At 43.6% G+C, this 22,231-nt stretch overlaps 1 protein-coding gene across 1 annotated transcript in view; it reads left to right on the top strand.

Moving 5' to 3' along the window:
- LOC124308288 (ets DNA-binding protein pokkuri) overlaps positions 1-22,231 on the top strand; it is a 97,126-nt gene that overhangs the window by 54,379 nt on the left and 20,516 nt on the right. The window contains exon 3 of the mRNA XM_046770905.1: positions 21,111-21,211. The gene's annotated coding sequence lies outside the window, so the exon portion shown is untranslated. The remainder of the gene's footprint in view (positions 1-21,110; positions 21,212-22,231) is intronic.

The following is a 22,231-nucleotide window of genomic DNA, read 5'->3' on the forward strand; positions in this document are numbered from 1 at the left end:
ATTTTGCGGCGAACCGAGCTACCAATATCAGTAGATTACGGATCTGTATATACATGTACGTCTATTTGTATCCAAATAGAAATTTCAACTCGAAGAACCGATGTGGTGGAGTGAAGATGACGACGCCGTAGATATACTACCCATGCCTTTCCATCCGAGCGGGAAAGATGAACGAGACAGTAGAGAGCGGGGGATATATGGCGAAGGTTCGTTCTGCTTTGGCTCCTCGACATCAAAGCGATGATCAAAGAGGGGGCAAACAAACGATGCCTACTGGAGTATAAAATCAGAGAACTGGTTGTCGTTTGGTAATCAATATCAAACGACGTGTGCTTCCCCTTTTCTATCCCTCTCACTATCGGATACCGTCACCCCGTCATCCAGGGTTATTCCTGGGTTGAATTTGTTTGTCGGAAGAGGGCCTGCAAGTAGACAAAGCGATGGGGAAGCCGAGAAAAAGAAGAGGACAGGGAAAGGGGGGCTTCTCTCGTTCCAGCGAGTGACGTAGTGCAAGGATAAAACGTGCAGTAGCAGGAGGTTCGAACTGGGAAACACTCGCGGGGGTTCCGCTAATGCCCTGGTTAGTAGCCCTGCATCCCTTTGTGCAACCAACACCCTTCCGTTCCGCAGTGCGCCGTCGAATGCAATTCATGTCCAGCCCCCCCCCCCCCCCCCCCCCCCCTCCTTCCCTTTCTCTCACTCGCATTTCGTTCAAACTAGACCACGTGCCGGCAAATGGGATCCCGTAGGCCCCAAGGATTAGGCACGAGGCGCTGGTCGCGATTTTGTCCGGGTTTTACGATACATCCAACATCTCTACACGCATCATCACCAAGTCTAGCTTTTCTCTAATCAGCAACGATCTGTACTACGGCCGAATCTGCAGGTTCTCCATCAACTTCTACCGTGAAGTTTTTCGAACGAAATGAAAGCGGTAAAGGTTGGAATTCGACGAGGTGCTTTTTTTTTACACGGTTTTGCCTGAAACTTGCAACAACGAATACTATCATGCACCGCCACCTTCACTGACTCTTCGCATCGCGCAGTTCCTTTGCGATCAGAGAGTGGTTTCACTCGAGACAATTGGAGTCGGCGAGGTCATCAAGCCTAATCAGGATCGTTAGCGGTTAGTCCAGCCGGACCCTTGGAATCCGAATCGCTTAGTAGAACTCTTTGCCCTACGTACTCGTCCCCGGGCAGAGTCGACAACGCGCATCAAACCCGGGTCAACGACATTACGCTGCAGTGTAACATACATACATGACTACAGGAGCACCCGGCATAACGTCGTACATGCCGTACGTTATAATATACGTAGAAACGTGCACGTCACTCATTGTCAGTGCCATGTAGTTTCAGAATGTGGAGCGGTGAGAGGGGTAGCAAAAAGGGAACAAGGGGGTGGATGCACCGCGACTCGTACGACGCTCGTCGTCGTGCCCAACGAAAATTCTACTTTAGGCGCAAAGTCGATTTAACCAGTTGACCCTTTGGTATTACCATCTCGCGAGGAGGTGGTCTCAAAAAATCTATATTAATTCAAACGTTAAACTCGGCGTAGCCCGGTTCAGATGTCCTACTGCATCCTTCGTCGCTTATTCCAACCCCTGGCCGTCTCCCACTGTATATATGTATAGGTGTACATATGTGAAGCGCTCAGACACATAACGTACATACATATATTAATGTGGGAATAGATGAGGATCCAGATTTAATCCGCCCCGGCCACCATCCCACGTCTCTACAGATTAATGATTTTAATGCAACCTGATTGAAACGTCATTTGTTATCAGGTCAACGATGAGACCTATGCCCGGGACCGTAAGTTTGCCGTGTTGATAATAAACCTCAGCAATTATATATCTCCACGAATTTTCTCTGATTTTAATTCATTAATACCCTTGCAATTATTGTTGGTAATATCACTTGAAAAGGGGAAAAAACGCTGCTGAGGAAGAGCAGACGATGAGTGGTGAAGAACGTACCATTTTGTTCATCAACGTTTACGAAACAGACGACAACTATCGCGCGGAGGGTGCAAAGTCATTTAGTTGGGGATGTGGAGGGTGAAGGGGGTGGGGGGTTGGCATTGCTCCTCGCCCCATTGAATCAACCCTCCACCTCCGTTTAATCGATGCCAGGGGTGGCTAGGTGCGGTGCAGGATTTTCCCTGTGTATCGTGTACTCACATATTAGTCACCCCGAGCACAGCTGGGATCTCGGGTTCCCCTAGCTATGGGTGTAGGAACAATCCGGAAGTCTGCAGAGCTTTGGACCGATATGGTACAAGTGGTACAATCCTCATGGATGTCGGAATAAATGCCTTTTTTTTTTCTTCTCGAGACGGAATCGAGGATGACGCGGCGGTACTTTTATTGCTTCTCTATACCCAGAACCTAATCTCTTGCCTGTTTCGATATGTACGCACCATCAAGCATTATCACGTGGCAAGACAACTAACGCGAATCGAGATACGTGGCTGACGATGAGATCCAAGTTCAGAAAAATACGGAAGAGACGCTATCTTACATCAAGAGTAAAAATGTCTGAAAACCACCTCGTCACATCGAACCTTTCAAAGGGTGGATCCCGTAACTGCGTATGGATCATACGAGACATGAGAATGGACTCTGGTCGATGGATGCTTTACGTGTATACCTCCTTCTACGGCGCGCGGCGTTTGTGACTTTCGGCTTCATCGTTGCGTTCGTCACGTACGAGTGGAATAAAAACTCTTCCTCTCACAACGGGGTCTCACTGGTTGTATCCTTATCGGTATTAAACTAAACCGCTGTTATTCTACGCGTTGAGGACATTGCAAAATTATCACGTGCTATGAAATTACAGGATTTCAGGAAATGAGTAACAAGATTGTTCAGCGTCTTTTGCGGGTGGAGATATAATCTTAATGTAACGATGACAGACATCCGTTCAGATTCGTCATGTAATGCATGCCGCAGCGTATTTATATTAAATAATTGTAACTTATAAGAGGAATTACACGTCCGGCATTTCTGAATATGCGGAGGAGTTTCAACGTCTCTTTTTAATCTTGCCATGCGTGTTCGTAAGTGTAGACAAAAATTTGCAAAATCCGCATTAGCAATTTTTTGAACGTCGATGTATCTCTGAAATTCAAATCTCCGGTACTCCTGCAAAAACTCCGAAACACGCATCGTTTTCTTCTCTGTATTATTTAAGTATACTCTTTACATTCTCTTCCGGTTTATTTTTTGATTTGACTGCTCGAGGTGTTTTATCATCCCCCCGGAATCAACTCCCTGCACCCTGAAAACACAAATGCGTCTCTCCTGCAACCGTTCAAATTCTCGCAACGCGTCGACGTATCGCATACCAGTTTCCCCTCTTCTCCGTGTCGGATCAGTGTTTGTGATAATCGAAATTACACGCAGATTGTCAGTGACGTCATCCCAAGCCGCGGTAATCATTTCTGACGGCAATAAAACAATGTATAAGCTACGGTAAGGACTTGTGACTTGTATTGGATATTTATTACTTATCGACTCGCGAGAATATCGACGTCTATGATCGCCGTTCTGCTATTAGTTCTCGAACGTTTTCGGCGTATTTTGCGGTGTGTCAACGTTCGCGACTCAACCGGAACCATAAACATGTGTCAACTGCAGATGGTATCGATATACATAAATGCATCCAGCTTGTTCACATAACAGGAATAACATGTGCTCGCGTTTGATTTTCATTACTTTTATCAGTTCGGACTGGGTACGGATTATTATTATTTGTTTTTTTTTTGTTTTTCGCCAGCTTCAGTAGTTACTTCCTACTTTTTTTCTGCTGTTTTTGCACATCTTACCGACACGTTGGTACTACAGAACTGCAGTTCCATAGTTAGATTGTAGTCGAACCTATAAGCTGGGCTATCCTGAAGAGCGTGACGGGGGCCTGCGACGGCGGAGAGGTGCAGTAAACCGCAACGTTGCGCAAACAAAGTGGGCACCAACTGTATATCTACGTATTGCCATATCCTGGCGCTCCGATACGCGCAATTTCTTTATTAATAATTGTGACACCTCGCCGCCCGATGACGTAATACCGTCAATGCGGTTACTGACTGGCCAGATCAAACGATTGTGAAATTAAACCGCAAAAAGGAAAATTACCATCAGATCTGGCACGAAACGCGCGAACATAACTTTTAGTGTCCGTGTTTGTGTTACCTCATTCGAATTGCACTCCAAAGGTCAGTTTTATAAACAACGAAAAATAATGGTCGAGGAGCAGAGATCCATAGAACTCGTCAAGCCTCGAATTTTCTAGGAACCAAGGTGCATTCAGATCGATGCAATCAGTCCTTGATACGTAGGATATTGCAAAACGATGTATGCCAATCACTGCAGTGGCTGGTGGCGTCCAATTAACGATAACTTTCACTTTCGGAATTTACCCACCTTATCCTTTCGCGTTGCACCCTCGGTACATTTTATATTACCCCGAAAAATATATTCATTTTTATGAGAAATCGATCCTAATATGTAGCGGAGCGTCAAGTTTGCATACGCTGCTTGTTTTATCGGCACATACTGGTTCTCCAATTCCGTTCGCCCAATTTCCACGAACTAAAGAATCGCACATCTACACCCCATTGCCTCGAACTCCTCATCTGATGTTTGAATCTACAGGCACGGGAGGAGATCGTTTCTACAAAAATTATATCTCACAATTTGTTTCTACAGAAAATGAATTCAACGATTCCCGGTTCTACAGAATTCGGATCGAGTTCGAGGGTGTATAAATATATATTTCTTTTAAAACTCTGTTGATCAAATCGTTTTTCGGTTTGAACTATCGCCAAGACCCCCATATCGAAGCATTGCGAACGTGCAGATCAAACCTCGATTGAGACAACCGCGGACGAGGGAACAAGCATGTGTCCAGATGGTAGCAGCGTCTGTAGCACGTGTGGTTTACGACCCCGTGGGTCGCAGGCCGTCAACTACGAGGCGCACATAAGGGGATATCGGCGTTCGCCCCAGCTACACGCCCCCGAGGGAGATCCACCTACCCCTGCATTGAAAGAGTACACTGAGTGTCGGATAACGGCATGGACACTTCGTTTTTTTGTACCACTACCACTCGAGTTAGTCACGTCGCAGGTTGAACTTACGCTGGAAACTTGACGTCATCCCATGTGTCCTGATATTAGTCTTTGCGGGGGCCTGGTAAACTTTCAGCTTTTTCCTTCTGTAATTACATCCCATGGATTTCAATGTCACGTTAAGTTCCGAAGCAATCACTGGTTATCGGCATAACGACATTATTGCGTAAAGGCGAGTGTTGTCGGTGGTCGCTTCGAACAAAAAACATTTCGGATTTATTTGTTCCGTACCATAGATTGCTCAATGACTGTTTTGCAACGAGTACTTAATGGCGTTACGATAAAACTGCTTGAATATTACGGATTCTGTCACTACGTTGTGCCACCGTAAGTTAGTCAAGCTCACGATAATCCTGACTTAATCTTCATTCTCGTTGACTGCGAACCACTGACTCGAAGCGGAGGCTCGAGGGCTGAGATTCGAAGCATCCGGTGATCTGGTCTTGGGAAGAAAGGTTTTCCCTTGGGGTGCACAGAGGATTGAGCCTGCTCCGCGCCTTCTTAGCGTGTTACACTTTCCACAGCTGCAGGTGCCCCACTATTACGTCGACAAAACCTCGGAGCCCTTTGACCTTGATGCTTCCGTCAGGTTTAGACCTGTAACTCTATAAGTATTTCAGAGTAACGTTATCAGTTAGGCACTATTGCGATCCTTGAATCTGGGATGAAAATGATCAACATTGCTGTAATTAGCGTGTCGTTGAACAATCGATGATAATTTTCATACGGTGATTGAGACTTAGATTGATTTTTCCACGGTAGATTTTAGTGACTCAGCACATGCGACCGCATCTTCTTTCATCGCATTATCACCTGCTGTTAGGTTACAAGGTTTACAATTACGCATCAAAGTAAAAATGGCTACTTCCTGCGCAAATGGACATTTGGAGCTCATTTTTGTCTCAGAGACCGTGTGAAAGGTTATGCAGCCATCTCGTCGAATGGAATATGGTGGACTTGTACACGTGTAGTGCAAGCAGTATCTCGTCAGCATCCCTCGTCTTTCTTGCTTCCTTCACTTCTTATTCCCTCCCGAGAGTTCGAGCGCGGTTATTACTTGTCCCAACCTGATTCGTCATTCGATGATGTAATTACCTCAGGTTGGAAGTGACTTTTCCACGGAATTGAGTCATTCCAACTTATCAAACGACGTAAGGAATTATTCTTCAGATTATCCTCTTCGTAGAATATTATTACTCTCCGAAAGTCAACTTCAGTCTGGAAGTAACTTGAGAGGAATGATGCGCCCGGGGGTCGGTCGCAACGTTGGTAGCAGGTGGCTCGTGGTCCCGAGGTTTTTGGAGCGACGGACTGCAGCGACCACACACCCTACCCAGGGCATTCCATCCCCAGCTCCTCATATGGTTTCAATCTCCGGCGATGCCAGTCGACGTGAACTTTCTTTAGCGTGGAAGCCGTTACATCACGGTACTAGAAATTAGAAGGTCCTACGTGGCCTGGAAGCCTTTAGAAAAAACTGTAAACTTTGAAGTATTTTTCTTTCATTACTCTCCGGTTTTACTCCAGATATAAAACTAAAAGCATGAAAGATACTCGAGAACGATGCTTGGTATCAAGAAAGAAAATAAACTTGTTGTAATAATAATTATATCGACCGAATTATTCTGATGGAGAATCACTTGACTCGGCTGCGTTAAGATGACCGATTGGGCTATCTTTTTTCTATCCAAATATTCACTTGTCGATCAAGCGAAATTCATGTGACAGTTTTAATGGAAAATTAAACAAAGCAACACGATCAACTTCTCATTGAGTCGTAGCCTACCACTTGACGTGCTTTATTAACAATAAAGATTACTGGGAGCTTTTAATTCCATTGAAAAGTCTTATAATAATTTATGCAGTTATTTCTGACAGCGGTACTGCCCGCCAGGCTGACAGCTGGGCCTGGGCCTGAGGAGGAGGAGGAAAAGGAGAAGGAAACAACGATAGTGGTGGACATAGGTATAAAGTGTATGTATGTATACAGGGGTGAACGGCGTTCAGCTATGTAATAAATTAACAGGCACATTGAGCCTAATGGGACGCGGCCTCCGGTTGGGCTCGTCTTCCTCGTTCTCGTCCTCCACCACCTCTTTCTTCTCCTCCTCCTTCTTCCCCTCTACATCCATGTAGAGATCGCAGCGAAAATTAGCCCAGATCTCGATGCCATGCAGAAGAGCTCTTCGCGATATTATAAACAGTCCAGACTGCAGGCGAACGGTATGAATATCGCCGATTCACGAGCGAAAGAAAAGCCGAAGACAATGGTTACGTCGGTACTATAAATAACTCCTTCCATTAGAATCGCGGGAGCCTATTATGATATTATTATACCTGTAACAATGGAGACGGAACGATTCGTCTGCTCCCTACGGAAGCCCATTAGTGCTACGGGCGTTATTCGCTGACCTCGGTTATAGCCTTAAGGTCGTACGATAAGGATTTATCATCGCGCTGCAGAGTGTGGGCTGCGTAAAGCTTTCGTCTTGTACGTCTCGACAACGGTAATACCTGTACGAGGTTGCTTGGCAATGAAAACGTCGCTTCGGTAGCAGGTGAATTGTCTCAGAAACATTTTGTCAGCTTGGGAGAAAACAACGCAGTCAATGCCGATGGAGAGGCGAGGTGCGGAGGAGGAAAAACCGGAGTCAAGCGAGATGCTCGACGACTAATATTGCTTCCTCTTCTCGAAGGCGAGTCTCGTAACTGACTTTTCATCGGTGTTATAATGAACATTATCCTCAGCCCAGCTCGAAGAGAATTGTGATCGTATGATTGTCACTTGTACCGTTTTGTTACCGAGCGTGGAATGAATTTCATGCCACCTTATCGGCCACAGTCTCACGCACCTCCGAAACTTGGAAAATTACTTAACATAATAAAGCCGTCCGGACTACGTTCGATGAATATTTATTGGACCTTATGTACTTTTGCCGACCGCACCCTGTGATGATATTAGCGCCATTGCTGACTTCGGGAAATAGACGCCTATATATTGTTGTTATTGTTACTTCCCGTAGAAGTACATAAGCAGCATGATTTGGTAATTACTTATCAATTCGACGAAATGTTTTTTTTTTTTAATTTTCAACTGGACCGTGTGTTTTGTGCGATTGGAAGATGTCTGCATGTCGATCTCGTCTGGTGTCAAGTAAAAAAAAAAAACCTCACAGACAGGTTCTTACACTCATTTATCTTATCTGTATTAACATTCATTTGGTGATATTTGGAGCTTAGCTTTGATTAAAGTTTGGAAAGTTTGAGAGGCTAAAAATACACCAAAGTGATTACATAACTCGATAGAATCGAGATTATTGGTATTTGGAAAAAAAAAAAACATTTCTCCGTAAGAATAATATTATTTCTTCGTGCTCGCGGGATTCTCTTCGGTCGAAGCCTGCGATGCCGGGTCGTCGGGGTCGCCGGGAAGTCGTGGAACCGAGGAACCGACGAGTCGGGGAGACGGGGCGGCGGGGAGTAGGGGAAATGGTGCCGCAAGCAGAATGGGAACCTTGGCAGCGCGAGGCATTTCATTTCCTTGGCGACTTCCGGCAAACGCGACGCTTCCGTTATATCGGGGCCACGGCGCGGGTTCCGGTTCCGGCCCGTTCTCCGTTTTATCCCCCTTTCCTCCACCCTCCGCGCTCGACTTTCTGCGCCTCTTCGGCCCCTTTCATCCCCCTTCACCGCCCCCCTCTCGCTTCCGCTCGCTTCCGTTCTACGGAACTTCCTTCTCCCGTAGTTAGTACCACTCCCCGGGCTTCCTTCCTTTTCACCGTCTCTACCCAACTTCGCGCGATATGTATGTATCTACGTGTACCTATGTATACATATGTGCCTAGGCATGTACAGATAGGCAGGTGTATGTATGTATTATATATATATTTACAGCACATAGCCATCCACCTATGTATAAGATTCTCTGCAAGCTCCCAGTTTTGCTGATCAGTTTGTGTTTGAAGTATTCCATCTCTCGAGGGATTAGGGCAATTTTTACACCCCCAAGCTCTGCCTGGTCACTGCGATGACACGTCAAGTACAGAGTTCTGAATTCGAATGAATACTCAGTACGTCGGAAGAGCTTTTCTGCGTATAACTGTTTTTTTTTTACCAAATCTATGGCACTCAATTTAGGTGCTCGCCCTGTAACGCTTTGACACATGTCTGGTAGACTCACTTTATCATTCTTAGAGTTTTTTTTTTTCATCTCATCTTAGTTCGATCGTTCTGTTTTATCTTATGTGCAGTAATATACAATCAACGCTTGAGTGATTGATCCAAAACACTGACTTGACACACATGCGTGTACATGTTCGTATACCTGGTTAGATATACAATTTACAGGTATGTTATATCTCGATGTGAACCTGATGCTCATCTATGTGTATAAACAATACAGGTTCTCCAGTATAGCATTACGGTAAGAAATAAAGAACATAACAACCCGCTTATATGTGTCGTATGCAGCGGAGGAACGAGGTCGGTTGTCAGGCATTCTTAAGGGTACGTGATAGTCCATTTTTATCCTATGAGTCGGCATATTCCTATTTTTCGATATCATGAATAAATTAATGAATGGAATTGGTTCAAAAGAAAATAGTCCAATGTTGGCTACTTCTACGCGGCATTCCTTTCAGAATGGTAGGAAATTCTCTTAACTACGTTATTTATAGATTAAAAAGTCTGGGAATCGCGAAAATAGTAATATTTCACAGACAATTAATCCTTGTTTTTGTACAATTTCACGGATATCAATGAGATTTCCGAATTTTACGATAAAAGAGGAGTTTTCTGCTTAAATTTGAAAAACAAAAAAACAATCCAGTCATTAGTTTATTAACGGTAGCCAAAGATGAGAATTAACTGACTTAGTCGATAAAAAAGGACCATCTCACGCGCTTAACTGCTACCGTTGTTTCTATCGATAGTCAACATTGTAAGTATAATACAATTATTAGGCAGAGAGAAACTTGACGACATTCCAACACATCAAATATGATACGTCAGACTTACACTGTACGATATTCATGCGAACTAGAACAAATGAAAACTATTCTCCATTGGTACGTATTCCGATAGTTATAAAGGTGTTTAGTTCAATGATCATAATATGCGGGCCAGAGACGGGGGAACATTAATTGAACTGTGTATGTATGCTTCATGTACATAGAGCCGGTATTTCTTGGTACGTGGTATGAATGTCCAAGCTCTCCGGAATAAAATCGTATGATTACATAATAAATCTCCGATTTGCATGCTCCCTCCCATCCCCCCTCTCTTCCTCTTTCCGTCCTCCCTCTTCCACCTCTTCCTACAGCTCCTGCTCAGCCTCTCGGCATTAACGCGGTTGACGTACCTACGCGTATAAGCAAGTTTATTCACCCACTAAATTTTTGCAATTGATTGTGAAATATAATAAGCATTATGCTTGCGCAAGGTGTAGTTTGATTCAAGGAAAAGCTAAGCCCCGTAAATATTGCAACCAAGTATTTCAATCCAGCGTTCTGCTTTGGGATCGAGGATGTAGTAATATGTAGTATGTATATCGTGTGTTTGCCTTGACGTGTCCGGACGTGGTAAGAAATACCTATTCTTGAACAGGATATAATACACTGGTCTGCGTCTATGCATATATATATATGAACAATAAGTTTAAAAAAAGCTCGGTAGTGAGCGCACAATGACGTTCGAATGATCTCTGAACTTATATATGTATAATAATCGGTAGCTAAAGCGAGTTCGCAACAGCAGCACCAGCATCAGCACCAGCAGCAGCAGGAGAAGGCGTCGTCGATGAATATTTATTTACACATGGCTTGTACCTACTCGTGAGTGAGGTCCTACGTTCATGCTTACAATTAGATACCTGTACCGGGCATTGCATGGAGTTGTTACGCGAACGTAAAATGGGCGCGCTAGTAAAACTTGCTCTAAATACGATTTTACGTCATCGCCACTTTCGAACATTACCATAAACCATTGTTCAACACAAGCTAAAATGAAGACATATAAACGTACGTGGGTGAAGATTGTACGTGGGTGAAGATTGTTTGGACGGCGAAGTGCGTTCAATCACTATATAGATAAGTTTAATCTATCTATATTTAGAAATTGGAAATTGAAAATTCGATAACGGTGAGATTCGCTTCACGATAGAGTAAAATTCCCACGTAGAATCGGGTAGGTAGCACAACTCGTGCGGGCGCTGCTGTTGCTACTGTTGCTGCTGTTGCTGCTGTTGCAGCGGATCAAATTCTTATCGTTAAATTCCACCGATAGAAAGTCGTTGCGATACCCTGGTTCTTGTTTCTTGGTGTCCAATCTACTGTTGAACCTTACACATCTTGCTGTGCTTTCAAAAGCAAAGAACGAAACGCAAAAAGTATACTTGGGATAATTTACCGCGAGAGACTTTGAGTAGATTCTTTTCTCTTTGAAAACTTTTACAATTAGTACTGTGTGTGACTTCCGGTCTTTTTGGGACGAAGAAACAGGACAAGAAGTAAGTAATTAATTGATGGTCGAAAAGCATTGTCGGTCGACGATTCGCCTGCAGATTATCCTAAAACAACGAGCGACAAATTATCTCCTTAGACGTGAATTGGTTTCTTGGTCTTATTGTGTCGCTTTGTTTCCGCAGCTACATGTGATGAAACATTGCGAATACTGATAATGTCCGATCGGGACCAAGGCTGCTGGTGTTACTTTAAAAGAACGATCGCGTTCCACCAAAGGAAAAGCGGTTGCTCGTAAGTAACACCACACAAGCAGACCTCCCCGACACGGATACACTTACCAGATATACAATTAGGAGGCCTGCACGAGCCTTTGGTGTAGGTATACACCTCTTGTGCAACGACACCAACCACCACTACCAACGATATTATACAACTCCCATGTCTTCCGGTTATTATCTAACGCCGACGGCACAATCCTACGATATGCTAGTAGTTGCGTTGTTCTACGTAAAATAGTCCGCTATATCTACGACCGTCATACCCGTCAGCGTACCTACCTTACACTCTCGAACTCTCGCATTTTACGCCGTGTAACGTCCAAATCTTCCTCCCGTATAGGTACAACATCATTCTTCATGTTTTTTTTAATTATCCTGAAATCGGGTGGAGTACCAACCGCAACTGTAAATAGCGGTAAGTATAAATGAAAGGAGCAGCACCAAGCGAATCGTTCACCAAGTGGGAAGTAACCTCCACACAGGAATGCATGTGTAATTTGAAAAGGTCGGATTAGCTTGGACCCTGCGATTCGAGTACCGTCGTTGGGAACCGGCGACGATGGACTGCAATCACGGCGGACGTTCTCGAGGTAGCGAAGCGAATCGCTTATGATATATCGTGCATGCGGCCCAAGTGCGTTTGCGATGGGATTGGATAGGAAACAAGACAGGAGTGAGAAGGAGCGGAACTGAGGTTCGCGGCACTTCCGTTCTTTCGGATACGCTCGGATGCCTCGGTGTCCTCTCCCACAACCGACCGACTTCTCGTAACAATGACCCGGAGTCGAAGAGCTATTAGCAACGCTTCTACTTATACCCGGTAGCAATGTCTCGTCCCGTCCTCCCTCACCTCCTCTTCACCACGGACAGCTCCGTGTTCAAAGAGGCGATAACCCGGCGACGCACCCTCTTCCGAGATTCAACCGGTTGCAGGATCGACACTTTACACATATATATACCCCAACTGTAACTGTTTCGGTGAAAGAAGACTTGGCCACGTGAGTAACTATTCGGGATTCCTACCGATACATATTCGCATGGAAGTTGAACACGATAGTCGAAATTGCCTGCGCTCGCTCTGGGACTTGTATGCTATTTCTATAATACATTTGTTCAACCTCTTTGCCTGTAATATCCCGTGAGAGACGTGGTAGGTACCAAAAATGAGAATCACGGATAAAAATCGGCGTGTTTCAATGTGTGATCGACCTTGCTGTTTATTATGGGCACGCGACATCGGAACTTGATTCGTGGGTCAAGTGGTTAACGATGAGTAGATACCACCGAAAGTAAAGGCTCATGCCTTATACAGTCGTAGAGTCCTTCGAATGAGTTATGGGTACATTGATTCTAATCTCTTCCAAATGAGCGCATCTGCGGACACGGGTTGATAATCAAGTTGCTGATAGGGACTAAAAATAGGAGATGGTGCTTCTTCCTCCTTTCTTATCTACTCGCAGCACCGATACCAGCATTGCTTACCGAAATACCATTCCTCAGTAAATCAAAGGATGACTGGTAGACTATTAGGAAACTGTCCAGGGTAGGTGTATAAGTCAACTGACGATAGTGGGCGTTTGTTGTCGGCTACATTTAAAATACGGTTACCCTGTACAAGATATTATGCCTACCTTGTACTATTGTAGAGGAAAAAAAGAGACAAGTGAAAGAGAAAGTGCCCGCGTGGCACCTCCAGCGCACGCGTCTTATGCGCTAACTTACATAATCGGTTGCAGTCGCACGTGACCACACCAGTCTGTTACGCGACAAAGATACAATCCACTTGGTACGAGCTGTACGTGTCCGCGATGCAAGTCAGCCAATTCTTGAATGTTATACGGTACATCCGAGTAGTGGTCCATTGGTATACCTAATCGTAATTTTCCGGGATACCGGAAGTCCAGAGCAACCCTCCTCCCAGATAAATACGAGCGCTGTCGCGGATAATGACTGACAATATTTCTTGGAAAGTTGCAAGTGCTTCTTAGTTTTGGTTAGAAACCAGGTTACCTTGAATGACTATTGTTCTCTATAGTACATATCGATTTCACAGACAATAGTTGTGAACGAGACTCACGAGAGCATTGAGATAATTCGAGACATGTTTTTACTTTGACACATTATGTAAGGAAATCTTCAACGTACGAAATCAGCTGATACAAGCGACTGGTATACGCTAGATATTTATACACGCCTTCTCAGAAACCTTCATGATTCTATGAATGATACCGTTTTAGAAGGAAGAAGAAAAAAAAATCGATGTTATTAACCATACTTATTCTCAATATATTAACATTATCGATTGATTCACTATACATATATAGTCAAGTATAATTTACATACCATGATTGATTTTATGCGGTCGGTAGAGTAGCCACGATCAAAGCGATGCTGGATGTTGATACGGAGTGGAAGTTGGAAGAAAATATTAGTAGCAAAATATTAGGAACTCCAAGCCAGGAACAGTGGTCCTCATGTCCTGGCTGGAATTCAATTCGCACAGTCGTTACACCCAATCATACAAACCGTAAACATTGAAGACCTCGTTGAGTTTTTTTCCAACAACCCTTGCACGTGGATGTTCCTGATGTTTTCAACCCTAAAAAGAGTTAGGGGTGACAGAAGATGGAACAAGTAAAAATTCGATTATATCTTTGGTAAAAAAAAAAAAATGTGAGCAAACAACGAATCTCAACAGGATGCTTTATTTACAAAGAAACAACTAAGGGACCTGCCACATCATTTTGTGAGCATTACCAAACTTTAATAGCAAAGAAATTTGACGGTCATATTCAGTCACATGAGCTTCATGTGATAATGTTACACTCCTTCTGGATCATCCAATTTGTGGAATTCACTGGCCTTGGACCATCATCCAATAATTGTTGATCGATGATACTGATTGCTTTCTTTTTCAAATTTCAATATAAACACATGTTGGCCAATACGAGATGGCCTAAATGAATTTTAACAGAACTCATTATCTCAACGCTGGACTGATGAGAAGCAAACAAACGGATGTGTGTTATTTTGGTACAAGTGTCAATGTATGCTTTGACATGTAAAACTTTCATCGATGGTAAATTATACTATCCTTCTCGACGCAGTTCTGGTTATAGTCCAGAGGTCTTGGTGCCGATCGCGAGTCTTACCTCCTCGTCCCTATGAAACAGACTGCAGCTTTATGCATGTTTCATACTCCGCCTTCGTCGCACTTGGCCTCGAGTGGAACCGACCTAAGTATTGAATGTTTCTCTCTCTAAGGTAAGGGAAAAAGTGGGTCGATCGGTACGTAACTTATGGTATTTATAACCCGCAAGTGCCACGTGAATATATCTACTATAAAATTAGGAACTCATCGCCTGCAGGCTGTAACTAGTACTGTAGAAATCGAACTGTTGTGTCAACCGCTTGTCACTTGCACAATATACTTGAATTATTACTAAGAATATGAAAATCGGTAAGTGCTATACATTTTACTGCCGTTGGACCCAGCAGAATCGCTTCGAGATATCCCCACCTATATATGTATATATTTTATCGGAATACTACAAAGTGTGCAGACCCGCTAGTCAAGCAGACAGGAAGAAAATAGGCACACTACATATTTACTCCCGTGTCTGACTGATATATTATACGTATATATTACACGTAAACATTATAACTATATAGTGTAATAATCTGAACGTCTGTGTTTCCATACGCTTACTTCGTCCGCTGTTATCGCTCTGTCCAGCAACCCTAAGTTGAGTCTACCAGTTACTGATCCTGTCCCAATTATTGATCTTTTTCGGTTGTATCTGTTTGATCTTTAGTTTTACAATTACGAAAAAATATATTTTTGATTTCTTATCTTCTAGCAATTGGTTTTAGTCATTGAGAAATTCACAATTTCTGTCATCAATTTATAATTTGGGAAAGTAAAAGGGTCGATAATTGGGTCTAAACGTGTCAATAACTGTTGCACTTACCTCAGTGGAGAAACCGCAGATCTCTACAAACAGGAATCCGCGTACCATTTAATTCTGTGGCACCGTGTAACAGGTAGCTCAGACTCTTGTGTGCACATAAAGCAAGGTCTAAAATGTTGAAGTTAGTATATCACAACACCCGCTGTTGGAATGAAAATGTGAGGTGTCGGAATCGGTTTTGAAAATATTTCGGTTCTGTGTACGAATAACAGCATTAAGAGTAGCGAGTTTAAGTTGAAAGTGTTAGGCGTGATAAAAACTGTCTTTCCTTGTCGTTATACTTACACTCATACTAGGTATACCTTTTTTTCTTTTTTTGGGGGGTATTTTTCGGAAGCCTTTTGTTCATCGAAATGAAAGTGGTAAACGTGTGAGTATAAGGTACCGTGTATGTAACCGTATACGAAAGGATTAGTCAATTTCTTGTCGCGTTGTTACAGGCGTTTGTAATTGGCCAATTGATCATTGATATTCTAATATTATTTGATCCTCGTTACCCGGTGTACACTAGAAAGTGCAAGGCCGAGGGAGCGAGCGAGTTTCTGACGATGGTCAAGTAACCGGTAAGTATATTTCTGAAATGAGTCACGGCTCAGCGAGCCCGGTCGTGTCGCCTCTCTCGAAGTTCCCTTCCTCGCTGCGAGTTATGCCGCAATCAGTTCCGGTCTTATAAAGTATGCATTTTAAATCAGCAGAGCGTTAATTACAAGACGCGAGGTTGCCTAGACCGGCAGACTTCGAGCGACCCTCGCGTTACAGAAGCTGTCAAAGATGACGTACTTCATCGCGTTTAAGTTATATCGAATATGTTTATACAGGGTTATATGCATACGCATCTAATGCAAACATACAGTCTACGTAAGTTAGTCACACGTGACTCATTTTCACGCGGGCACAAAGAACTCTCCGAAAACACACGTCAACCGAGTTCTCTCTCATGTATAATTGTACGCAGCATTCTCGCATGTAAGTATAAGGCGATACTGTGTCGGTGCGAAGCTGTATAACTTGAGTTTACGAATAGCTGGATGAAATCACGAGGCTGTTTAAGCGGAACTGCGGTGGAGGCGCTACGCGGTACCTCAGGAGGACAATGTATAAAGCAAAGTGATGGTACGCCTCCGGAATTCCATTCCAAACGAGGGAATGACTGACCCTTCTCTTGCCTACCTTTGTAGCTATGCAAATACAATTTATATAACCCGAGCATGTTTTACCCGTTTTTTCATGCCTGTTTTCCGTACACAAAGTACCTGTTTCTATGACGGTAGAGAGAGTCTGCGAATGCGCATGCGCGGATAAATGAAAATACCAATTTTAAGTCGTAAAAGTTGAAAGTGGTCTTTTCCGTACTCCGCGCACGCGCCGTCGCGGACTAATCTGACATTACGCGATTCTAACCCCAATTTTTCTGGCTTTGAAAATACGATTAAACGCTTTCGAAGGAGGAAACGCATTGCTGGAGCTAGAAGACGAACTCCATTGGCAGTTCCTTGCGGTTTGGCAACGCCATTATGCGTTTCGCTAATGATTCGCACTAGGCAGGATCTGCTTGACCGCGAGCTCGGCTACCGTTTCTCATGTTGCGTGAATTTTCGTTCTATACCAGGTTTTACCAGCGTTGTTTCCTGTACTACATTGGAAAATCAACGTTTCCAAGTAGAACCGCAAATTATTTTACAGTATCAACAGAAATAAAGACTGTTAGCCGTTTGCTTAACTCATATTTGACGATAGATGATTGTATCTCGTGGAAACATAAAATTAAAAATAAAAATTCCGTCGTTCTCTTTGATTGCATGCCGCAGGCCTGATTGTCAGACCTTAACGACTGTTGAATCTGCTACTTTATATATTGTACGGATTATTGTCCTTACCAATGAAAACGCATCTTTATCAGCATCCCTAATAATCATTGTTCAAATTTGCCGTAGGTACGAATGGTATGTGTGTACTCGGTATGCCGTATTTAGGTACAGTTGGAGTCTTTTCGATCGAGTTCTAGGATAAATTTGGCGAGCGATGACGCGCCTTGATAAGATTGTAAACAGACCGACGTGATCGTAGATAAAACATTGGACAAACTAGATATTTGGAAAACACATCGCGTATCGAGTATATGGTAATTACTGCGACAACTATTTCGTGTGAACGGAAATATTACCTCAGTTGTAAGAGGTAACGGTCGAACCGATGCCTGGTGGTATAAAACTGTACGCTTTAATATGTCTAGGACAGAATCTGTGTCTCCGGAACGAGGAAGAGCGTAATAAAGTCTTCTTACGTTTCTGATATCAGCTAGGTCACGGCGACGATTAACACGGTGCTAAAGTTGAGCATCAATTAAAAAGGTCGGCTCAGAACTCGTTGTTCATTAGAAAATTATGTAGTACTGGATACCACGGTAAAGGGTTTAAAAAGATACTGTTTACATAATTGCGCCTTTCGAGGAATCTGCTCGCGATAATCTTTATTTTATCACACAGGATTTCGCTACAGTAGCGACAAAATCTTGATGAAAAGAGAAGATCGTTGCTACGCATTTCGCGCTGTCATTTTTATTATTAGTCCATGCGATCCATGCTTGTGGATAGGAACAAACGTGACGTTAAATGTAACGGAAAAATGTACAGTAATTTATTTATTATGTATTTATGTGTTTGAACAACTTTGCTTTTCGAAATAGGAAGATTGAGGTTTTTTATTTTCTATTTTGCACAACTCGGTCGCGCGAATTTTCATCCGCATTCTGAACAATGACACATGAATTTCGCAATCCTTCCGATTTTGCTACTCAATCCAGGGCTGAAATGTTGAAAAGTATGCTGATGCGCAAAGCGCAGGCAGGCTGGTGAAACAGGTTGAAATATTCAAGCTGATTCTTTGATGCACAGAACTCAATGCCAATCGTCGAGAGACTCGCGTGTCTCAATTTATGCACTCTGCGCTGCAGCTCGCCGTGACGTGGAAATATCGAAGAAACTTTTATCAAGAGAACAGAATGTGAAACGAAAAGGTTCCGGAGATGTCTTTACCAACCGTTACAAATGACTTCCCGGAAGATGAGAGGAAACTGTTCGCATCTTTGCGAGACCGCGTATATTAATCTCCACTCTGCAGCCACGCAATGAAGAGAATTGCTTTGTATTGATTTACGTATTGATACCAGCAAATTTGCAAATCTCGGAAATCAAATCAAGTTTATACTCGTCATTTACATTCCGCGAAGTCCACGTGCCGTTTTTTACTTATAAGTTGATATATTTCATTTATAAACTGCATTATAATGACGGAAACGTCGTCAAATAATTCTACGCAACTGTGCCAACGACAACAATATTGTACTTTCGGGTTTACGTTTGGCTTTATGATTTCCCGTATGAAAGTAGATGACGAAAAACCCAACCGCAATTATTTTAAGAATTTTTCGACCCAGCGTATCTTACGTATGATTTAAAAACTGGAAGCAAAATAACCCTAGTTTCTAAATCTGAATAAAATTTTGAAAAAACATAAAAGCTCATTATAACATCTCTGTGAATAGATATTTTTCGGCCCATATTGTAATGAGCTTTTATGTTTTACAAAGCCAATCTGAGACATCGACGTAGAATCTTGATCAAGATGTCATGGATTACTCCGCATACATGGTACTTGTGCAATGGATATAAAACCCACATTAGATAGAACCCGATAGTCCTCGATTATCAGAAACTCCCAGCAGTATTGCGAGTTATGTATTTTCATACTTGTTGCTGGAACTTCCTTCCTCGGATCTCCCTTCGATTCTCGTGACTTTCTCGTCTGGCACCCTCCGCATAAATCTATACATTTGCTCACGCATCGGGTATGTCTCGTAGATGACCGATCATAATCAACTGACCCAACTTCCTCGGCTATCATCTTACGCCATGCGTGGCGTACAGTCTCCCACGGGACGATTAACTTTTTCTTTATTTTTCTATTTTTTTTTTTTTTTTTATTACAACGAGGGGCGACCCTCGCGTAGCAAGTGCCTGCATTCCTCGGTGTATATATCACGTGGGTCGGAGTTTTTTTTTCTCCGGCCTGTACGGGGTACACAGCCCTAGGCGAGCCTACGAAGAACCCAACTTGACGTGTGTGCGTTTCTCCTCTCGATCGGAACCAGCCTTCCGATCGAGGGGGGAGACTACCGTTCTTAGTCGAGGTACAGTAAATTTGTCTCGACGAAGTAGGGGCTCCGCACTCTCTTGCCCTAGCACCGCTACAACAGGAACTGTTCCACCCAAACCATATGTAATGGTATGTAATGGTATGACACCGTCGAAATACTTTCCGTTCGTCCCGTAACATCTCACACGGATCCATGCCGTGCATCCGGTCGAGACACAACGAGCAATCGAGGTGCAGGTTACGTAAAATTTGATTTGCTTGGAAATGTATCGCGGTGTAAGTAAGCATGTCACACTCGCTGTAAAGGTAGACTGCACGCACTAAGGTATATCTACAAAGAGACAACGATAAATATCCGCACGTACGCATGCGCGGATCATAAATAATCCGGGTAGATACCCGCTTACAGTATACCTGTACGGTATAAGCGAACAGGAGACAAACGATCTATTAAAACGGGCGACTTTCCTGTTCCGTAACGTTCTCCGCTCCGCGGGAAGCCCGAAGATATACCCGCCAAGACCAGATCACCTTGCTACGCCACTCCTGTTTCCATCCAACGTCCTCCTCCTTCGTCCCTCGCCGCTTCTGCAGACCGAGCTCTCTTCGCTCTGCCTCCCTCCCTCCCTCCCTCCCGCCGTTCTTTCTCTTTTACATTTTTATTTTTATCATTTTTTTTCTTTATCCCCGCTCCGACGAGCCCAGCATCCCATCCTCCCGGATGTGCGCCTCCGCGCGGGGCTTCGTTACGTGGCATTCTTGTGCGTCCTGCATACGTCGCGTCCAGAATCTTTAACAAAGACCCAGAGGCTTGAACCTCCGCTGAACTTAAACCTCCCCGCCACAACGGCATAACTGTGCGGCTACTTCTGCGATCTATGTATGTGTGTTTTTACGTAGCGAGTGCATGATGAGGTATCTAGACATATGTGCAATCAAACAGATTCAACGCATGCCGAATTAATTGCCGTAACTTCTTCAGATCTGTATTCATACTTTCGCGCGCGCGTGTGTGCGGATGTGTGTTCGTGTTTACGCGCATACACACTTCGCGTTATCCAAATATATATGTATATGTGCATGTACAATTTGTATTTTATCTTTTCAGAAGGCAAACCATACGATGATCCGTACTTTCGGCAGCAGGTCAACGTGACGCAGGGCGGGGATGAAATAAAATTGCCAATCAATTTCGGATCCTATTATTCTGTGAGTATGACAAAGATTGTAAACGATAATATTTACGGGTATTGGATTGGTAAAGCGCTCATCGCTCCCGTTCGAACTGACGTTTGCAGACGCTGAGACACTTCCAAACTGATGTATTCAGCATGCACTTTCGTGTCGCGAGAATATATCACATACGTACACGCGCATATGTATATATACGTAGACTGTATGTGATCATTTACGTACTCGCGCCGCCGGGCCTAAGTGGGGAATCATATCCCTACTACCAAAGTGTCGAGGAATGCGAGAAGTCGGATAATCTAATTTCCGTTTCAGAGATGTCTGCAGCCCACGCTGTAGGTGGGTAGGTAGCTAAGGTGAGTACAAGCAAAGGCTTACCTCCGCTCGACTGATAATAATTAGGAGAACTCTAGCCGTGATAAGTGAACGTGGAGTACACACGGTTACAGATTTACGACGACGCATGCGAGCGTAATGTGCGTGTTTGAGAAGAGAGAAAAAAAAAAAAAATTCAAGGTTACCGACGCAAATCTGTCGCATATACGCGTACAGATATTATTATAGATCGAAGTCTAAACTCGAATCCTCCCGGTAGTCGGAGAACATCTTTGGACACCTAGCCGATACCTGTAAGAGTTTACACTGTATAGTTCCTCATCGTCTTGTCACATTTTATATTCCTCATAATATTGAGGTGTACCCGGAACTGGAAAGGCGAATTACGGTCTTCATTTGTACCTATTCGCTTCCCGGTATGGAGACAAAACACTTCATTTAGTATTTCAACTTGCTAAGATCTTGTTCCACTCACTGTATTACACGGTACGTATGGGAATATGAAAAATATACAAGAATTTTTCTACTAATGGTCAGCTCGGAGGGATTCCCGTTTGCAAATCAACAAGGAATCTACTTGGAACCGGTTTTCAACACTCGCTTGGGGATACGAAATATTTTTCCTGCTTCCCACTTGTGGATGACGCGCTGGATTCTTCATATCAAGGCGGTGCCTGCTAACAATAAGTTGGAATCACTCAG

This window comes from Neodiprion virginianus, chromosome 6 (assembly GCF_021901495.1).
Source record: "Neodiprion virginianus isolate iyNeoVirg1 chromosome 6, iyNeoVirg1.1, whole genome shotgun sequence".
Classification (NCBI taxonomy): domain Eukaryota; kingdom Metazoa; phylum Arthropoda; class Insecta; order Hymenoptera; family Diprionidae; genus Neodiprion; species Neodiprion virginianus.